We start from the raw sequence: 21,967 nt of genomic DNA, 5'->3' as shown, positions 1-21,967 counted from the left end.
AATCCGCAGTGTGCGCACTCTGGGGTATCGAAAACATACCACCGCATTCGCCAACGGTACTTTTGGCGAGGCATGTACCGCTACGTGCAGAAGTTCGTTCGCTCCTGCATCGATCGTCAGCGCCGCAAAACTTCAACGCACTAATCACCAGCAGGTCTGCAACCTTTACCTTGCCCTGACCGGCCGTTTGGGCGCGTTGGCATCGATTTGTATGGGCCACTCCCTCTGACTTCGGCTGGTAACCGCTGGGCCATCGTCGCTGTAGACCACCTTACGCGATACGCAGAAACTGCCGCCCTCCCAGCGGCTACAGCGCGCGATGTAGCCTCCTTTCTGCTCCGCCGGTTCATGCTGCGCCACGGTCCACCCCAGGAGCTGCTTAGCGATCGAGGCCGTGTCTTCCTGTCGGAAGTCGTCGAAGCCATTCTCAAAGAGTGCAACGTTGTTCACCGCAAAACTACTGCTTACCACCCGCAGACGAATGGGCTCACGGAACGCTTTAACCGCACGCTCGGTGACATGCTCTCGATGTATATCGCCGCCGATCACACAAATTGGGATTCCATTCTACCTTTCGTCACCTACGCCTACAATACCGCCCCTCAAAGCACCATTGGTTTCTCACCATTTTTCCTATTGTACGGCAGGCACCCGTCGCACACAATCGACACACTCCTTCCATACAAGCCGGATCGATCTGAGTGTGCACCTATTTCTGCCACAGCCAGACTTGCTGAGGAGTGTCGCGAGCTTGCGAAGACCTTTACTACAAGAGCGGCAGAAAAGCATCCGCAGTGAGACCAACACTTCTGTACCCACGTTCCTACCTGGAGCACTCGTATGGCTCTCGGTCCCTACCACTGCAACTGGCCTCTCTTCGAAACTGCTGCCCAAATACGAAGGCCCCTACCGTGTCGTCGAATGCACATCCCCGGTCAACTACCTGATTGAACCCATCGACCCATCTTCTGACATGCGCCGTCGAGGGCACGACATTGTCAACGTGGAGCGCCTCAAGCCCTACCATGACCCGCTCATAGTGACCAGCTGCTAGGTCGCCAGACGGCTCCCCTTTCGTAGCCGGGGTAATTGTAGAGAAGCATTGGAACGTTGTAATGGGCCGTCCTCTTGAGCGCCTTCTAGTGGGTCGCCCTCTTCGCCTCTTCTCGGAGAGCACGCCCCTCGTGCTCTTGCTCGTGAGAGTCGCTGCGCATCGTCGCCGTCAATCCCGCCGTCAATAAACACCTTTACAGCACGATTGAAAAGTTGTGAGTGGCGCTGTGTTACGGCAAAGATCAGGTGAAACCTGCGGAGTATACTGATGCAGCTGCTGTTTTTTCTAGCCAGGAGGCAGAAACTCATGTCACTCTATTTCTCGCAATATTAATTAGAACTAACAGACAATAATGCCAAGGAAAGTATAGAGGATGTTATTTGTAATAATTGGGATATCATTGTGAAGAAAGTAAAGTGGACGAAAAGATAACTTGCCGCCGGCAGGGACCGAACTTTCGACCGCTGAGCTACGGCGGCGGTCATCCCCCCGTCCACTTCATAGGGTATATATACACATGTGCATTTAAACCTAGGAGTGTTAGTCAGCGCCGATCACAGCCATGGCGGCGAGTGTGGAACACTCTTTTTCTGCCTTGTGGTGTCACGTAGCAAGTGACCTTTTTTTACGAGCTGGCAGCTGACCAATAATCCCTCGCATACTACCTGAAGGCACCAAGTCTGCCAGAACGAGACCCTCGCTATGAATGAGGGAAAGAAGGTGACTTTTAAGGGCTCGTTTTTTTTTGTCATACACTCTTAACCTCCCCTATACTTTTCTTCGTATTATTGTCTGTTAGTTCTAATTAATATTGTGTCTAACAAAGAAAAACGAGCCCCTAAAAGTAATTCGAAGGTCGCAGGTTCGGTCCCTTCCGGCGGCAAGTTATCTTTCCGTCCACTTCACTTTCTTGAGATTTATATCCCAATTATTACAAATAACACCCCCTATACTTTTTGTTGTCAATATGTCTGTTAGTTCTAACTAATATTGTGTCTAACAAAGAAAAACGAGCCCCTAAATGTGATCTTCTTTCCTTCTATTTCCCGCACTTGCCTGTACGGATGGTCTGTTTGAGGCCAGTATATTTCTTTGTAATCTCTGCATAGGTAACCTCAAGAAAAAGATCGCGTCAGTCCGCAATTATAGTATTATGTAGGGCTTCCACAATATCTAACCGACAAACCGAGAAAAGATGACTTGATTACTAGAGCGAGCGTCTTATTTAATTTCTCCTCGTCTCTCTTTTACCTTTCTCGGGATTTCCTCACCCTCCGCCACACTGCATGTTTCAACTGTGACTTTCCAACCAGTGTGGTCCCCGAACGCGCCTCCGGTTTCGATGAGCTCGAGTAGGCATGCTTCGAGAAAATGCGACCTGCTGCCGAATAGTCCAGGGATGATAGGCACAGATGCTTGAATCCGCGACATCAACCAACGACGACGGGCCCCTTATGTCTAGTGTGTGAAAGTGTGAAGTTTCGCATACTGGACACAAGGGGCCCGTCGTCGACACTTTCGAAAGTTGGAATTTTGGATCGTCAGCGCATCTAATGAAAAGATTTGGGCCCATATTAAACACGAACGATGCCTCTCAAACAAAGAGATATCGGTTTTAAAGCACCCATTAAAAATGCCGATTAATCGATTAATCGATTAAAAGGTTCCACCGAAAGCAATTAATCGATTAAAGGCTAAATCGATTAACGATTAACGATTAATCGATTAAAAATTTTAATCGACCATCCCTATAAAGAAACGAACGACTGTGCGCGTAACATTGGCCGTTTCAAACTATCCTAGAATGCCTACTGCAAGTACAGTTGTTAAATGCCCATTGCGCCATAATTATTCCTTTTGCGAATCAGCGAAGGGCCCACTACGCGTCCTTAAGGCAACACGGCTTTGTAATGGGTGGGGCTTTAACACAACCACTCGTTACGCAATTCACGTCTTGACGCCAGGCGTGATTGTACGCTTCTGCCGCCCAATAATATTACATTGTTAAGGGGACTCCTTCCACTATATGACATTCATGTAGTGTTTTTTTTTTTCCGAAGTAGTTTGAAGCAGCATCGTGGCTCTGTAGTATAACACCTGCTTGCCACGCGCACGGCTTGGGTTCGATTCTCACTCGAACCGTAGTCTTTTATCATTTATTTCATTTGCATCTTTCTCGATTTTTCGGTCACGGACAAGATGATGACTTTTAGCTCACGACCAATAACGACGCCGACACCGGAATCTCCGCGAAACGGGCTCTTCAACGTTATCGCGTTAATAACGCAATATCGCAGGCAAGCCCCACGTGTTGCCGCCGTGTACTTTGCCGACGGTTGACCAGCACACGATAGAAGAAAGGAAGGCGTGAGTAAAGAGTAGCGGGCAAGTGCATTTCTGCCTCGTCGGGGTGAGGCCGCCTCCTGCCCGGGCTTGAAGCCTTGGGGAGGGCTTGGAGGTGGACTCCGTAGGCGACGGAGATAAGGGCGAGTTCATTTCTGTTTCTATGGGGTAAGGCCACCGCCAGCTCCCGGCTCGTTCATATTGCCAGGCCCACTTCTTGTTTTATTTTGATGTATTAGGGTTTGACCAGCAAGGACGGTTAGCAACACTCGACGCTGACCGTGCCGCAGTGTTCGAGAAGCTTCGCAATTGTAGTAGATCATTTTGTTAAGATTGCGCGCAGGACGCGAATAGTCTAGATTATTCCGGAGTTTGTGCGACCACCAGTGATAAGACTGGAAAGTTCGATGCGTGATGTATAAAAGACGGCGCGTCCCAGCCATGAGCAACTTATCGACGGCCGACGCCCAGTTCGCCGCTATCAGTGGACAGCGTGTATTGCTGTAGTTTGAGTTTTTGTTTCCCGGCCACAAGTTCGGCCAAATAAACAGTTTCGTCTCGACACGCCGACTGCTGTATTCATCGACGTCACGACCACGTGACAATATAGCGTACAAATATGCCGCTGTAGTGAAAAAGAGAAGATGCGCTCCACTTCTGCGCCTCGGCATTCCTCACCTCGCAGTCATGCGCTTCGGCCAAGGGGCGGTTTTGGGGTGGGGGGTGCTATCACCGATTAATCGAACAGCTTTAATCGATTGATTCGATTAATTGAAAGGCGAACATCGATGACGATTAATGGTTTTGCGGCGTACTTTTAGTCTATTAATCGACTAATCTTTCATCGATTTTACCATCCCTAGTGGCTAGTGCGGGGACGGTGCTGCAAACACGTTTGAGCTCTTTGTAATGGGTATGTGTTTAAAAAAAGAAGCCCATTCGTTGCGTAGTTCACATGTTTGGCGCCTGGCGCGATTGTACGCTTCAGCCACGCAATATTACATGCGTTAAGGAGACGCTTAAGCAGGGTCCCAAGACGCTTCCTAGAGGCACACCTGACGTAACCGGAAGCGCTTCAGATTTACAACCATTTAGCTCCACGTACTACGTCCTATGCCTTGAATAAGCATCAATGCAATTAACATGGTAAGCTGGGACGCCAATACTTTACAAGTTTACTGTGGGTAACGATGTCAGATGCCTTGTGGATATACAAAATGACTACATAAGTCTGCCCCGATTTATCAAGCACAACTGAGAAATCATTAATTGTCGTGACTAACTGCGTCACAATGGACATTTACTTTTAGACGCCATGTTTAAGAGCTGTTAATATTTTATTTTCAGCAACACAGGTGTTGCGATAACCAGCAACTATTTGTTCAAGCAGCTTGAAATGAGATGAGGTGATTGAAATTGGCTGATGATTAGAAATGGTTAGCTTGTCCTCTTTTTTATGAATAGGTACAACTGACGTGGACGCCGCAGAGACGAAATGGACGCGCAGCTCGTGCGCTCACTTGATATTTTCTGTACCTCATAAGGTGGCCTTCAAACATGCAGATGCAAGGCTTTTGCCTTAAAACTGCATTAAATATACAAGCAACAGAATGGTCTCTGGCGATACCTTTATGGACTTACCATTGAATGAAACTTCAAGTATGGTAAGATTTCTTTCTGTATGATTTTCATATCTGACTCTTAAAGAAATATTGGTGGACCTGTGAAAAAGGGAGAGCAAGAACACAGCAAGACCATCAGAACATCTTTATGGAATACTTTCACTATAAAGGCCGAACATGCCAGGCTCGCAGGGAGATATGAAGTTATCAACAATGATCGGACAAAAGATGGTCACAGATTGGGGCCATCGTTAGAGCAAGAAGTCATGCTTGATTCTTGTTTCTTAGGAATCATTGTTAACACGAATGCGAAACGCGTCTCCAAAGAACTACAGTTCAATCTTGATCTAACGAAAACCGATTTGACGAAGTTCCGGATCTAACGAAAAAAATTCCATTTCCCAGCAGGTACACATGCTATCATCAACCCGAATCAATGAAACTGACTTGTCGTCAAAACCAATTTAACGAAGTCCTTGTTGGCGTAAATGAGGAAAGGAGGGGTGATTTTTTTTTTTGCAATTTTGACACAAATGGGTTTTTTCTTCGAGCGTGCCCTACAACGTAATTGCGTTAAAACATCTAGCCGTCCTAGTCACGACCATCGTTTCATTTTGACGAGGCTGCGCGTTGCGCACATGCACAAAACAAGAGAATCAACAGACAGCAGCGCTCTTACGTACAGGATGGCGCTAGGGAGGCGTTGGTTTATTCTCCCTCTAAATACACGCATAAACGTTATTTCATCGTTTATGCGACAAATCGCCCTGATAGTCTCCTAGCAATTAGCTTTCTCGGTGTGCTCGCGCAATCACTCGTATCGTTCTCCCGGTCTTTGCGTATCGGCACCCTGCCAAGCTTCACGTGAACGTCCATCTCGACCGCATGCATTACCCGAACAAGGGAGGCTCCATTTTCGGGCCAGCCTCTCGCACTTTCACACGCGCAGGCGTGGGTTAGCAGCAACTACAACACAGCGGTAGCTTTTGGGTGCGGCTAGGTTACAATTTTAGATTTTGAAGGACCGAAAAATATCTTTCGCGATTTTCCGAACTTCCCATTTTAACGAAATAATTCGTTTGCGGTCGCCCCTTCGTCAAATCGAGTTTCAACTATACTTGCAGCTTTTCTGGACGCTACAGGGGAACTGTAAAACCATTTAAACGCCAGAAAACAGTGCCGATCAGCCGTGGAGGCTTGCACAGAGCAAGGTACTTGCGATGTCGTTTCAAAGACAGCAAGAAATCGTTTGCTCTCCTCTTGTCAAATTTTTTAGTTGGCGGTACCGACGACGAGGGATAGGGCACAATCCTTGGTTGGTTTCATGATCGCGAGAGCATAGTTGGCAATATTTATATTGTGTATTTCGAGTTTATTGAGTAAAAAATACAATTTATCTCTCTTGAACACCCAAAATGTTATTATTTTAGTACTTCCGCTTACGATCGTCTGCTTATCGTTTCGTTTTCTCTCACGTGGATGTGAGGCGGCACGCGGCGCACTATATGCGTGCTACTTCGAACACTGCGCGTGCCTGGGTCAGTCACTTGTGTCTTACTGAACCTACTACGACACTACTTACAGACGCAGCTGCCAGGTTCCTGCACAACGCTAACGCTTCACGTGCCGCATTCAGGGGTGGATACAGCATTCTTGCGTGGGGGCCCGGGTCAGCTTATGGGAAGCGGTGGTCAGCTTATGTGTAGACCTGATAGGTCGTCTTCTTGGCGGTATACATAAAAAAGTATACATAAAAAATTGAGGGGGGGGGGGTGGACATCAGTACCCCCTTCTGGAGCCGCTAGTGGATTTATTGCCTTCCGGAGGACGTGGTCCGGAGGACGGTGGGGCCCAGAGGCGTAGGCAGAAATTTTTTTCGGGGGGGGGGGGGGGCACCTCCTTGATCTGTAGTGGGGACGAGCAGGCAGATGTGGTCGAGTGTCATTTTCTGCTCTGTATGCTATGGCAAAAAAAAAATTTCGGGGGGGGGGGGGGGGCACGGGCCCGGTGTGCCCTAACGTGGCTACGCCCCTGGTGGGATCGTGGTACTGTGGCCACTTGCGATCAAAGTGAAGGGGTGAATCAACAGAAGACGACGCAGGGCAAATGCCGCACCGACGTCGTTCCGCGCATACGCTTTGTTTTCGCCTCTTCCTGTGCATGGAGCTCCGCGCAGCGTGAGCGACGCGCTCGACCGACCTGTACGTGTAGGCATGTGAATCATGCGACAATGAGTGAAATGTCAAGACATGCATCACATGACATATCATGAATAGCATGCTGTGCGTGTCGTGTGTGGCATGATATGAGTTACGTAAATGACAAGGTGTGATGGCACTCACTTCATTAGATATGATACATGAACGTACGTGACATAGGATAAATGACATGACATGAAACGATGTATAGTCAGCTTCAGAAGTTTAAGGACCACGGTGCACAAGAAAAAAGCTGAATATTCCTGCTGCTTCGGCAGGCAGCCTTGAATTTATATTTCCCGCCTTGTCTAAAACGAGCTCACAACATGCACAGTGGCAGTCAAAATTTTAGAGGGAGCGCGTGGTAAGAAGCACCGCGGCGCCTTCTGACGGCTGCCTGAGAATCTTGAGAGTGCGCACTGCGCACGCGCGTCCTTTTTTACTAGCCAGCTTGCTTGCTCGTTCGCTCCCTTCAAGTGCGCTCACACCCAAACGCTAGAAAGCGCAAGGTGCAACTTCTGCAGTAGCCGTGGAAGGACCGTGCGATGATATCGTGACAAAAATACGTAATCTCTACTGGATGTGCTCTGTACGCGCCGCAGTCTATGCCTTGGTCCCAGACGTTCTGCATTCGGCACGTAAAAACCCCACACATTATTACAGCGAAAGCTGTTATAAGATCAAAACAAGGGCCCTTTTCGGCGCCGTAGTTGTCCGCCGCCGCCGCCGATGTCCGTAACCCCTGTCGCGAGAAATAAAAAGAAATGAAATTATGGAACGGGGTTCGAACCTGGGCCCTCTGCGTGGCAGCCCAGTATTCGACCTCAGAACCATGCCGGTGCTTGAAACTGCTTTGCAAAAAGACCCTATACAGGCTTCATGTCGGGAAGGAACCACATTAACATATATAATACAGCGTAGTAGAAGAGTAAAATAACAACCAGGCGTCACACAATGCGAGTTGCGCAACAAGTGGGTTGTTGAATGCTTCCAACCCATTACAAAGGGCTCTGCCATAATTATTCGTCGTCACCAGGCACAGCATCAACAAATTGCACAATGCGATACAGGTGTTTAGCGGGTACGACGGCTCTCCACAGAAGGACGAAAAATGGCATAGTGGCTGCTTCCCTACTTCACAAAAATTATGATGATTTATAGTGTAGTAGGTTCCTCGCAAGTGCACTTCCATTAGTTGCCAAGGAAGCCCATAAGGCCCCCATGATCAATTTCCTCAGGGTCTCAATAAAGTTATCCCCCCCCCCCTCTCTCTCTCTCACGTTAACGTACGTTGTATAGCACGATGGGAAAGTGAAATAACGACCGGGCGTCACGCAATGCTAATTACGTAACCAGTGGGTCGTATAAAGCCTCTAACCCATTACAAAGGGATCAGCCATAATTCTTCATCGTCATCAGCCGTCACATCAACAAAGTGCACATAATGCCTTGCACATGGTACCTCGCTTCTCCGCAGAATGAAGAATAATGGCTTAATGGGTGCTTGCCAACTTCACAAAAACTATGATTTGTGGCATAGTGGGTACGTTGCTAGTGTACTTGCATTCGTAGCCCCAAGAGAGTTTATTGGCCGTGAGATCGAGCAGAGCCTTCACCTAGCGGCGAGCGGACGAAACCCCGCGGTGTGAATGGCTCCTTGCGTCGTCTGCTAGCCACACCGTGTTCGCATGTGTGGGTACGTCATGCACGTCCTGAGCTTACAGCTTATTCCGTTGTGCTAGAATAGCATCAAATGCTTGTACGTATGCCTACACTATATACATAAGCATTTCGACCATAGGCGTGCGCAGGGTTCACCATCAAGGGGGGGGGGGAGTTTCATCGCAGCGCCCCCCCCCCTTCTAAGCCAATGTACGAGGCAGATTTTGCGCCCCCTTCTTAGGTGACTAGGGTCGTCAATGTATGGGGCAGATTTTGCGCCCCCCCGCTTATGTAAGTAGGGGGGGGCACCCCCCCCCCCCTACCCCCCATGCGCACGCCTATGGTTTCGCCTTACGAGACTTGTATGCATTCTAATAAGTGAGTACATGCACGTGTCGGTATGACAATAGGTCTAGCCATTGTATCATCTATTCGCCAAAATCATTTCAATGTGGGTACCACTGTCGTTCAAGCGCATCACATAGTGCATTTGGCGTAGTCCTAAACGAAAAAAAAAGTACTAAGTGTCGAGGTGTGAATGCAGAACCTCAGCGACACCATCTCGTGATGTGTTGGCGATTAGGTAATCCTTGCGATATCGCAAAGCATGAACTAGCGTCTGCAGAAGATGGTAAACGGTAAAGAAGACCTGAAGCCACACATTTCTACAGCAGTACGCGTATTCACACAAACAGAAAAGCAGAATGCACGAAGTTCTACTTCATCTAATTACGCAGAAATACAGTCTCTCTTTCTTTGTAGCCGCTAGAGCAAGAAGTAAATACTTCATTGGCTCAGTCACGCAACACTGTTTATATGTGGTATAGGCAGAACACAAGTTAAACACGTGCAAATAAAGCAAGAAAAAACATCGAGCACAGTGCAAAACACGAATGTGACCGAAGGCCAGTACCCCATTGATTCGCAGATTGCACTTCCCTCTCACGTAATAGGTACGTTAGGCCGGTTTCGTGCATTCATGTGGCAATGAAGGGCGTATACATCACCATTACGCTGTAGTCAACGTGCTTTATACGCCGACAATCGACTCAAACTGCCTACGGCGAAGCGCCGCTGCGTACATTTGTATACGCGCTGCTGACCGTCTATCCACACAAACGCGGCGACGGTGCTGCCACCTATAGCCCGATCTCGCGGTGAATAGCGGGCTCTAGAAATGCCACTCTTCCAGCTTTCGTTGTGAATGTGCTGCGTTTTCCGCGCAGGCCTGGCGTTTTTTTCTTGTTGTTCTTTCCTTTTTTTTGTAAGAAATATTTTCTATCACCCCCCCCCCCCCCCTCTCTTACTCCTTGCCCCAGCACAGGGTAGCCAGCCGGTCTAAGAACTGATGGCTAGTCTCCCTGTCTTTCCGCTTGTTTCTGCCTTCCTCGCTTGCTTCCTTCCTTCCTAGGCAACAATTGGGATACACGGACATGGCTGAGATTTACACGAGAAAACACGGTACATGGCATATGTACAGTGGGCGTCAAAAGTTTAAAGGCCGCTGTGTCTGAGAAGACCTTGTATTTACCGACTATCTGTGATTGTATTCAGTTGAATTGCCCTTACAATGGCGGTCAAAATTCTTGAGACCACGAAAACGCGTGGGAAACTAAAGATCAAGGGGCTTTATGGCAAACAGCACCGCGGCGCCTTGTGACGGCTGCGTGCGACGGTCGTGCACTGTGCACGCGCGTTCTTTTTAGGGGCGAAGTACCTTAGGGTATCGGCGTGTCGGCGGGCATGCACAAATATGTCCGTCCACACTGCACAAATATGTCCATCCACCTCGTAACGTTTGGACGATTCTAAAAAAAAGCAGCAATTTCTTGCTGCGTGCTTTGCTATCACCGATCCCCATAGTGCGCGGGATCCGCCTTCCTTCTTTTTTTTTGACGAAATCACTGTAACTGCCTGTTGACTACTGTAACCGCGCCGTTGCTTGCAGTCAGGCGTGTCGACAAAACTTTACAAAATGTTAGTGACGCTTTTTATGGCCCCCAGCTACGTATTTCTTTCGGAACTCACGTTATCACTTGGCGATAGTACGGTGAAAACAAACGGGGAAGTGTGTCGAAAATGCAACGAGCGTTTGATGCGATCAAGTGATAACACTCAATCGCTTTGAAAGCGTGCGTAACCCGCCACGGGGGTCTAACAGGATATGGTGCTGGACTGCTGAGCCGAATTTCGAGGGGTCGAATAATAATAATAATAATAATAATAATAATAATAATAATAATAATAATAATAATAATAATAATAATAATAATAATAATAATAATAATAATAATAATAATAATAATCAATCAATCAATCAATCAATGATTTATTTAACGTGCCCAGGAACAACCGTAAGGTCTTTGTGCTGGCGCACGCAAAAAAAAATAAAAATAAACAATACAATACAGACAGTTTTCAGAAATAAAAAAGAGCAAAAACACGTAGACAAAGAGAAATGAACACAGAAGGGGAGGAGTAAAATAAGACAACACGAGAAATATTGACGGGGCATAAAAAATTAGATTGCATACATACAACTATGTGGAAAGACTGAGAAGGGAAGACTTTGTACATTGTGCCACACTATGTCAAAACAGTGCAAAGCTCGGATAAAAACAATGATTGTGGGCTATGAAAAACGTCAAGATCAAGAAAATTAACATTATAGAGACTTTGTATTCTGTGAACGGTAGAGTGTTGGAAGAAGCAGGCGGGTACATGAAACGGTCTGTTCTCTCTGGTTAACTTACGCGGAATTCGAAAATTTACACAATTGAGAAGTACAGGGCAGGATATGATACCGTGGACTAGCTTGTAAAGAAATAAGAGATCAGAGCGATTTCGTCGGCAGTGAAGTGATGGCAGTGATAATAATTCAGCAGTACTTGAACGAGATCCAGAGTCATTTTTAGCAAAGCGATGGTTATATATGCTGAGGAATTTTTTCTGGACTCGTTCAATGGTGTTACCGCTGGATTGAGCAATGCCATTCCATATCACGGACGCATACTCAAGTTGCGGAAGACATATTGCCGTGTACAATTTGTGTAGGGCCATGGGAGACCTGAATTCTCGAGATATTCTACAAACACATGCGAGAGAACGAAGGCCCCGCATAGCAGCACGCTTAACGTGAGAAGAAAAGTTTAACGCGCTGTCAACAACAACACCAAGATCACTGATTTCATAAACCTTGCATAACGGCACAGAATTGACAGAGTATTGAAATGACACGCTAGATGTTTTGCGAGTGATAGACATGAATTTTGTCTTCGAGGTATTCAGAGAAAGGTTATTACCGTCGCACCATTCGGAAAAAGCGCGCAAGTCTGACTGCAGCAAGCGACAGTCGTTAACTGAATGAATTTCCTTAAAAATCTTGATGTCATCGGCATACAAGAGAAAAGAAGAATTACGAATGGCAAAAGAAACATCATTAACGTAAATTAAAAATAGGAGTGGGCCTAATACCGACCCTTGAGGGACCCCACTAGTCACCTTATACAAAGAAGACGTTTGGCCATTTACGGCAACATAACAATATCTATTGAGCAGATAGCTCTGCAGGAGATTCACAACTCACAAGTCAACATCAAAGTGCGCAAGTTTAACCATAATCAGCGTGTGGCTGACTACGTCAAAAGCCTTGCTCAGGTCACAGTAAATTACGTCAACCTGTCCTCTCTGAGAAATAGGTGCGGAGATCTGCGTCATGAAACTAGCAAGATTTGTGGTAGTTGAGCGGCCAGCGAGAAAACCATGTTGATTAGGAATCAATGAGTTTTTCACACTTCAAAAAAAGCAGCAATTTCTTGCTGCGTGCTTTGCTATCACCGATCCCCATAGTGCGCGGGATCCGCCTTCCTTCTTTTTTTTTTTGACGAAATCACTGTAACTGCCTGTTGACTACTGTAACCGCGCCGTTGCTTGCAGTTTTCACAATAATAATAATAATAATAATAATAATAATAATAATAATAATAATAATAATAATAATAATAATAATAATAATAATAATAATAATAATAATAATAATAATAATAATCAATCAATCAATCAATCATTTATTTAACGTGCCCAGGAACAACCGTGAGGTCTTTGTGCAGGCGCACGCAAAAAAAAAACAATAAAAATCAACAATACAATACAGACAGTCTTCAGAAATAAAAAGAGCAAAAACACGTAGACAAAGAGAAATGAACACAACAGGGGAGGAGTAAAATAAGACAATATGAGAAATATTGAAGGGGAATAAAAAATTAGATTGCACATATACAACTATGCGGAAAGACGGAGAAGGGAAGACTTTGTACATTGTGCCATACTATGTCAAAACAGTGCAAAGCTCGGATAAAAACAATGATTGTGGACTATGATAAACGTCAAGATCAAGAAAATTAATATTATAAAGACTTTGTATTCTGTAAACGGTAGAGTGTTGGAAGAAGCAGGCGGGTACATGAAACGGTCTGTTCTCTCTGGTTAACTTACGCGGAATTCGAAAATTAACACAATTGAGAAGTACAGGGCAGGATATGATACCGTGGACTAGCTTGTAGAGAAATAAGAGATCAGAACGATCTCGTCGGCAGTGAAGTGATGGCAGTGATAATGATTCAGCAGTATTTGAACGAGATCCAGAGTCATTTTTAGCAAAGCGATGGTTATATATGCTGAGGAATTTTTTCTGGACTCGTTCAATGGTGTTACCGCTGGATTGAGCAATGCCATTCCATATCACGGACGCATACTCAAGTTGCGGAAGACATATTGCCGTGTACAATTTGTGTAGGGCCATGGGAGACCTGAATTCTCGAGATATTCTACAAACACATCCGATAGAACGAAGGCCCCGCATAGCAGCACGCTTAACGTGAGAAGAAAAGTTTAACGCGCTGTCAACAACAACACCAAGATCACTGATTTCATAAACCTTGCATAACGGCACAGAATTGACAAAGTATTGAAATGACACGCTAGATGTTTTGCGAGTGATAGACATGAATTTTGTCTTTGAGATATTCAGAGAAAGGTTATTGCCGTTGCACCATTCGGAAAAAGAACACAAATCTGACTGCAGCAAGCGACAGTCGTTAACTGAATGAATTTCCTTAAATATCTTGATGTCATCGGCATACAAGAGGAAAGAAGAATTACGAATGGCAAAAGAAACATCATTAACGTAAATTAAAAATAGGAGTGGGCCTAATACCGACCCTTGAGGGACCCCACTAGTCACTTTATACAAAGAAGAGGTTTGGCCATTTACGGCAACATAACAAGATCTATTGAGCAGATAGCTGTGCAAGAGATTCACAATCGACAAGTCAACGTCAAAGTTCGCAAGTTTAACCATAATCAGTGTGTGGCTGACTACGTCAAAAGCCTTGCTCAGGTCACAGTAGATTACGTCAACCTGTCCTCTCTGAGAAATAGGTGTGGAGATCTGCGTCATGAAACTAGCAAGATTTGTGGTACTTGAGCGGCCAGCAAGGAAACCATGTTGATTTGGAATCAATGAGTTTTTCACACTAAAGACAATATTTTGTGAAGAGCCAGTTCGAAGATCTTTGATGTGGCACATAGTAGAGAAATCGGTCGATAATTAGAAACATCTGTCTTAGAGCCCGACTTAAATACTGGGAAAACACGAGCAGTTTTCCACATGCTAGGAAATGTGGAAGTGTCCAGGCAGTTATTAAATATCGTAGTCAGTACTGGGACAAATATAGTACCATATGCTTTTAGTATGGCGGAGGGTATGCCATCTGGGCCACATGATAAGGATGGTTTTAAGCGCTTAATGCATTCGCTGATAAGATTTTCATCCAGCGACAAAGCACTGGATGAGCTAACTGCCTTGGGCTGTTGTCTGACATCAGTGCTGGAGTCTGAGGCCTTATAAACGGATGAGAAATGTGTGGCAAAACAGTCAGCGACGGCATGCACTTCTACCCCATTTGAGTCTAGTAGTCTGAAGGACTCTCCGCTTTTGCTAGACCGTTTACGTACATACTTCCAAAACTCAGCCGGCCTGTCAGAGGCGCTTTTTTCTAAGAATTCAATGTACGAACTATGATCCCGTTTATATAGGCGTTTAGAGAGAGTTCGAAAAAAGCTGAACTCTTCCTTCCACTCGCTGGATGGAGAACATTTAGATTTCCTGTGTGCGTGATCTTTATGCTTCAGTGCACTGATAAGTTCAGATGAGAACCAGTGGGGATATTTACGTTGGTGAGGTGTATACTGGGGAATAAAATTAAGCATGCTGCTCAGTACAAGCTCCGTAAACCGATCAACCTGGTCATCAACATTAGGTTTGTCAGTAACCTGTGACCACTCAACGGTGGACAAGTGATGATAGAGGCCCGTGTAATCACCTCGCTTGAACGCAAATCTTGGAGATTTGTTTACGTAACTGCTGTAGCTCGTTGTTTCGGCTGATGCAGATAATCTTACGTTAAGTGGTGGGTGGAATTTGTCCGGACGTACAAGAGAGATGTTGGAGCGGGAAACTTCAAGGGGTTGATCGTTTGACACACACAGGTCTAAGACGTTGCCACTGGAATTGACGACTGAATTATGTTGCACTAGGGAATTAAACGCCAGAAAGTCCAAGAGCAGGCTGCACCTTTTCTCTGTGAAATGATTGTAATGAGAAAAGGTAAGCGTGCTCCAGTCAATTCCAGGTGCATTGATTCCAGGTCCAGGTGCAATAATAATAATAATAATATCTGGGGTTTAACGTCCCAAAACCACGACATGATTATGAGAGACGCCGTAGTGGAGGGCTCCGGAAATTTCGACCACCTGGGGTTCTTTAACGTGCCCCTAAACCTAAGTTTACGGGCCTCAAACATTTTCGCCTCCATCGGCAATGCAGCCGCCGCTGCCAGGATTAGATCCTGCGACCGAGGGATCGAATCGTGGCCGCGGTGCCATAATGTTCCATGCTAGCATTTTTTCCTTATAATATTGCGGTGTGTAGGAATGTCTGAGTCAAGAATACTTACTTTACGGAAGGTATATTTTGGGTTAAAATATTTTCAGGCGACTGATGTTTCTAAATTGTACGAGAAAAAATCACAGATTTGAGAAAATCATCATATTGGTTCAAATTAAGATGCAATTTACGCCATGTGGTGCTCCAATTAAAAAAGCAAAAAAGTAGTTCTTATATGGCAAGATTTATCACTAAAAGTTTCGTTTTAAGCAAGAAAATAATTTTTGAAGTACACTGTTGACGGCAGGAAGCTGCCGTATGACCAAATGGGAAGATAGCCGTCATTTGCGAACTTCAAAAATTGTTTTCTTCTGTGGCGACCACTGCGCACAGACCTACGCAGCCTCCGTCTCGTCACTGATTAGCCCGGCGTGACACAGCTACTTGCTGCAACACGCTTCCGATAAAAGACAGCGCCACGCAGTTTCACCGGAGGCTTACGTCACCACCGCTGACTATATAACCCAAGCTACCAAGCTTGGTTTCATGTTGGTTTCTCTAACCTTCCAAAGCGCAGCATCGGCATGCTTGCCCTGCTGCTGCTACTACGTTAATAAACGTCGTTTCGTTTTATGTTGGGATCCGTCCTTCACCGACTCCACATCCCACACTTCCTTAAAACAAAGATTGTAATGACAAATCTTGTCGTATAACTATGACGATTTAATTACTTTCGATTGATGTATAACGCTGATTTCTAATTGGAGCACCACGTGGTGTAAATTGCGTGTCAATGTGGACCAAAATGATTATTTCCTCAATGTGGACCAAAATGATTATTTCCTCAAATTTGTGATTTTTTACAGCGAAAGCTGTTATGAGATTATTTCACCGGCCGTTTTTGGCGCCGTACTGAGCCATGCCGGTGCTTGAAACTGCTTTGCAAAAAGGTCCTATACAGGCTTCATGTCGGGAAGGAACCATATTAGCATATGTAATATAGCGTGGTAGAAGAGTAAAATAAGCACCAAGCGTAGCACAACGCGAATTCTGTAACCAGGCGTCACACAATGCGAATTGCGCAACGAGAAGGTTGTTCAATGCTTCCAACCCATTACAAAGGGCTCCGCCATAATTCTTCACCGTCATCAGGCACAGCATCAACAAAGTGCGCATAATGCCTTACATGCGTTTAGCACGTACCACAGCTCTCCGTAGAATGACGAAAAATGGCATAATGCCTACTTTCCTACTTCTCAAAAATTACAGTGATTTATAGCATAGTGGGTTCCTCGCAAGTGCACTTGTATTAGTTGCCAAGGAAGCCCATAAGCGCATGATCCATTTCTTCGGGGTCTCAGTAAAGTTCTTCGCCCCCCCCCCCTCACCTCTCTCTCCCACGTCAACGTGTGTTTACAGCATGGCGGGAGAGGGACATAGCGACCGGGCGTCACCTAATGCAAATTACATAACTGGTGGACCGTTTAAAGCTTCCAACCCATTACAAAGGGTTGAGCCATAATTCTTCATCGTCATCAGTCGTCGCGTCAACAAAGTGCACATAATACTTTCAGACGTGTAGCTGGTGCCTCGCTTCTCCGATGAATGACGGATAATGGCTTAGTAAGTGCTTCCGAACTTCACAAAAATTGTGATTTATGGCGTAGTGGGTACCTTGCTAGTGTACTTGTATTAGTAGCACCAAGAGAGCTTACAACGGTGCTTTAGAAACGCCGCTCTTCCAGCTTTCGCTGTGACTGCGCTGCGGTTTCAGCGCAGGCCTGGCGTTTTTTTCTTGTACAATTTAAAAGCATCAGTGGTCTGAAAAATCTTTTACGCGAAATATACCTTCTGTAGAGTAAGTATTTATGACTCAGACATCCATACAAAGCGCAATATTGTAAGAGAAAAAAAAAATACAAACATTGAACATTTTGACGAATTTTTTGGAGGCGTATATGGAAGAAAAATTGCAGTAATATTATTGAGCTCCGAACAACTTGGAGAAACTCCTTTGCTTTATATGTAAATCAAATTTGGCATTGTGACAAGAAACGATACCCTCAGAATCATTTTCCTGAAAAAGCACACTCAGACGACATTCTGCGAAATTCCGAAGGTTCCCACGTGACCAAAAATTTTTTTTTCTGTCCGAAATGTTCTAGAAATTCGCTGTTTTCAATGCAAGAAATCAGCACGATTTTTTTTTCAAGTACATTTGAGATGCTTGCGAAAATGGCTGCTACGTTTGGCGTGGAATGACCCACAAGCGAGATTTATGCATTTGCCGTAGCGCGCTTCTTTCGCAAGAATTAAAAGCCACGCTGGGCGCTACAGTTACCGCAGTACTAAAGTCAACAGGCTTTTGCGACGGTTTCTAGAATCATAGAATCACGCAAATTGAAATGTGGGAGGTCCTCTCTGTTCTACTCCCCCCCCCCCCTCCCGCTTCTCTTTGATTTCTTTTATCCGCTTTTTGTCCTTCTCTAGGTTCACGGTAACAAACCGGACGCTTGCATGGTTAACCTACCTGTCTTTCCTTGCTTCCTTCCTCTCTGCTTCATTTCATTTTTTCTAAAGTTGAGTTTCGGCCCCCTAAATACCGATGTCTCTTGCCCTTACATTACCCTATCTTCTCATAAAGCTTGCTGCCGAAAATTACGGATATCTTACCTCTGGTTGGTGTATAATATATCGAACGGAACGCTCAACTGTGTTATTCATGGTTTCATATCCCCAATACCGAGATCGTACACATGGATATGTTGTACCTGGGCCGGATACCCGTGCCAGTAAAACATCGTTTGTACTATTTATAACCTGTAACAAGAAAGTATATTAGTAATCTGCACTGCAACCTGGAAGCAGCATTGCTGAACTATTTGGTACAGTCGCTGCAATAGCTTGGCTGCACTAACCTTTTTTTTTTAAAAGGAAGAGTTGGGCGAGGTGTGCATGAATCTTAACGAATAAAACAGCATAAGCAAGACACACCTGAATAAAACGATAAAACTCGAGAGATTGTGTTTCGTTGTTTTCTTTGTTCGTTGGTGTCGTTTTTGTGGTATTCAATTATTTAGTTTCAAAGATATTACTGGTAGTTACGTTTTGCAGGGATTTCGTGTTCATCGTGCTTTTAACACTGCGTGAATAGTTCCGAATGCTAACGCGCCGCCGTCATTTTGCCAGCATTGATCATGCGGTGCAAATCAAGATGAAAAAAAAATAAAATAGAAGTTTTAGAATAGGCAAAAGGAATTCATATACCTGCACGTTCTAGCGTATTGCTGTCTTTGTGTAGTTGTTTAAGTTCGCACTGGTATCACTTCGGAGGTATTACTTAGCCCACGTGATATATCATGCACTGTAGGTAAACGAGATAATAGATTTTGGCATACGCCAGAATGATAGGGTCCCTGTATATACTAGAGTGTGAGCCCAAGGTCGACTCGAAAGAAAGGGTCTAACAGTACATTCGTTCATAATTCGGCCATCAAGTAAATAAGAGTTTGCGACCTAGCGGCGCATTGTGTACTGCGAGTCTCAGTTTTGCGGCAAGTCACGTGTCTTCGTCTACTAAAGCTTTGTTGGTGTACATTACATTGTGGGGTGCAGTCACTAGTTGGTAACATCCAGATTCAAGTGCAAGCCGAATTTTGGATGATCCAGCCTGCGTTTGCACAAGTTTCGTCAATTGGATAAGCGAATCCATCAGGTATTTCCAACTGGACTGTGCTTGCCCGCCCACACTAATGTAGCTAGAATATTCTAGCAACATTATAGTCACTTTAGCCAGGCGCCACTTCGGATCCAAAAGCCGAAGTTTAAGCTGACAAGGTAGTACGCCCTCATTTTGTTATTTCATGTATGCAATATTGAGAATGACTGAACGTCTAGTACGAGTACATTCAATGAGCCCAGATGTGTGGTGTTTGGACAAGAAGTGGGCACAATATACATTGCGTAGAAGAATCCACCCTTTGTACCTCCACTATGACTATTAGGGCCCTTTCTGCTTCTCCCCTAGATTAAGCAGACGACGACAGTTATTCTCTGCTGCAAACATACCGGCCCTGAATGGAGCGCGTGTGCATGTTGCATTTTAAAGTTGATATCACGTGTGCGTTCCCCACAATAACAATAAAACAGAACACATATCCATAAAGGATTAGAAATCTTGCATGCGCACTTCTAGATATTGTATGTATACTTACAGACATTTTCATGGTGTGCTAGTGTTTCACCATAACCGCGCAAAGAACTGTTGTAAATTGTATATGAGAGAAAAAACAAAAGGAAAAGAGAGAGGTAGGAGAGAGAAAGATTTTAATGCAGTTCTAGAGATAAAACAGAACGAAGTTTATGCAGAAGGAAGGTGGAGGGGTCGGATTGAATAGCGTTTCTCTGTCCTACTATTAGAGATGAGGCCCACCACTGAAAAAACTGGCGCCACCGTCGTCGTGACGTGCAGTTGAGTATCACGTGGTCACGGCCGACCGCGCCATCTGCTTCGGGAGCGCCCAAGCTAACTGAAAACGAAATTTTAGAATGCCACCTGCGCTGCGGTTCTGATCAAGTAAGGAGGTTTCCCACTTCGGTTGGGCGCTTGACAACATTGAAAGCACGACTAATACAGTGTATAGTCGCTGCCTTTTAAAGCATCTGATATGGTAGGACACTGCTCGGTGCCGCAGTGCAGGACGGAAGCAACAGGAGCCGGGTGTCAGCCTTCACAAGTGCCCGCAGGGTAAGAAGCTGCCTGAAGCTTGGATAGAGAAACTTAGAGCTGGTAAGCACCAATCCGCTAAAACTCGCGTGTGCAGCCAGCACTTCTGCGAGGAAGATGTCAGTGCACGTTAAAAGGCCCCAGGTGGTCGAAATTTCCGGAGCCATCCACTATGGCGTCTCTCATAATCATATCGTGGTTGTGCGACGTGAAACCCCAGATATTATTATTACTTCCACGAGGAAAACTTGAGCTTCGGCAGAGTTATTCAATGCTACTTATTGTCACGAAACTGCCGCCTCAGCTTCATATGGAGCCAGCGGCCGCCGCCAGAGGCGCCAGTGTGCATGAGAGGGCATGCGAACGCTGCTTTTGCTGTGGTTGTGTGTGGGAGAGCCTCGGCGTTCGAGTCTTCAAAATTTCCGCGATGGTCGCTTTACTTTCACGTAGCTACGTTTAACACACAACATGTGTAAATGAGTGCCTGAGTGCGTCGTAAGTCCTGAAATGTGCACCCGGACGAAAAGAGTAGCTGGTCGAAACGTGCAGCGCGCGGTGGTTTCCGCCTAAAAGGCACAAATATTCTGGATTTGAAGCGCCATAATCATCAGATGATTATGAGGCATGGCGGAATGGGAGACTCCAGATCGATTTTTCGTCATCTAAGGCTTTAACCTAATGAAAGTACACGGTAATTTTTTCTCTTCTTCTTTTTCACCCCGAGCGAAGTGTGGCCGAAGTGGCCTGGTAAGCACCGTTAGTCTCGACGTTTTAATAGATTCGACTTTTTAATATTTGCCTAAACTAAATACTGCGCACTTGCAACAATGCGCCAGTGGTGCCACTTGTAAAAAGTGGCGAATTTCTGGGCTGTTGCACTCACATTCAGCCGTAAGAAATCGTAATTTATTGATCGCAGCAGAGAGCCGATTGTTCGCCCAGCACGGCTGTTCAATTTTATATGAAACTTCGAGAACTATTTTAGCAGATCAATAAATCTTTACTACGAGGGATGCATCTATCTATCTATCTATCTATCTATCTATCTATCTATCTATCTATCTATCTATCTATCTATCTATCTATCTATCTATCTATCTATCTATCTATCTATCTATCTATCTATCTATCTATCTATCTATCTATCTATCTATCTATCTATCTATCTATCTATCTATCTATCTATCTATCTATCTATCTATCTTGCGAGGAACGGCGAGAACAGACATGGGCAATTTAAATGCGAGAGCGTAAGGAAAAACCGACATCGGTAGCGTTGACCCGACGAACGCAAAGAATAAAAATCAGGATAACAGCAGGAACCGAACCCAAGCATTCTGCCTGGCAGTCAGGTATTCTACCACTGAGCCACGCCACGTCTTGAAACTGCTTTGAAAAAAGACTCTATGCAGGCGT

General features: G+C 45.3%; 1 long non-coding RNA gene across 1 annotated transcript in view; it reads right to left on the bottom strand.

Annotated features, from left to right (window-relative positions):
- The window catches only part of LOC119393718 (uncharacterized), a 70,457-nt gene that overhangs the window by 44,094 nt on the left and 4,396 nt on the right, over positions 1-21,967 (bottom strand). Inside the window, exons 2-3 of the long non-coding RNA XR_005183978.2 lie at positions 18,499-18,645; positions 5,039-5,118 (exon numbers count right to left, since the gene is read on the bottom strand). This is a non-coding gene — a long non-coding RNA (uncharacterized LOC119393718). The remainder of the gene's footprint in view (positions 1-5,038; positions 5,119-18,498; positions 18,646-21,967) is intronic.

Source organism: Rhipicephalus sanguineus, chromosome 5 (assembly GCF_013339695.2).
Source record: "Rhipicephalus sanguineus isolate Rsan-2018 chromosome 5, BIME_Rsan_1.4, whole genome shotgun sequence".
Lineage (NCBI taxonomy): Eukaryota > Metazoa > Arthropoda > Arachnida > Ixodida > Ixodidae > Rhipicephalus > Rhipicephalus sanguineus.
This window is presented reverse-complemented; position numbering and strand designations above follow the sequence as displayed.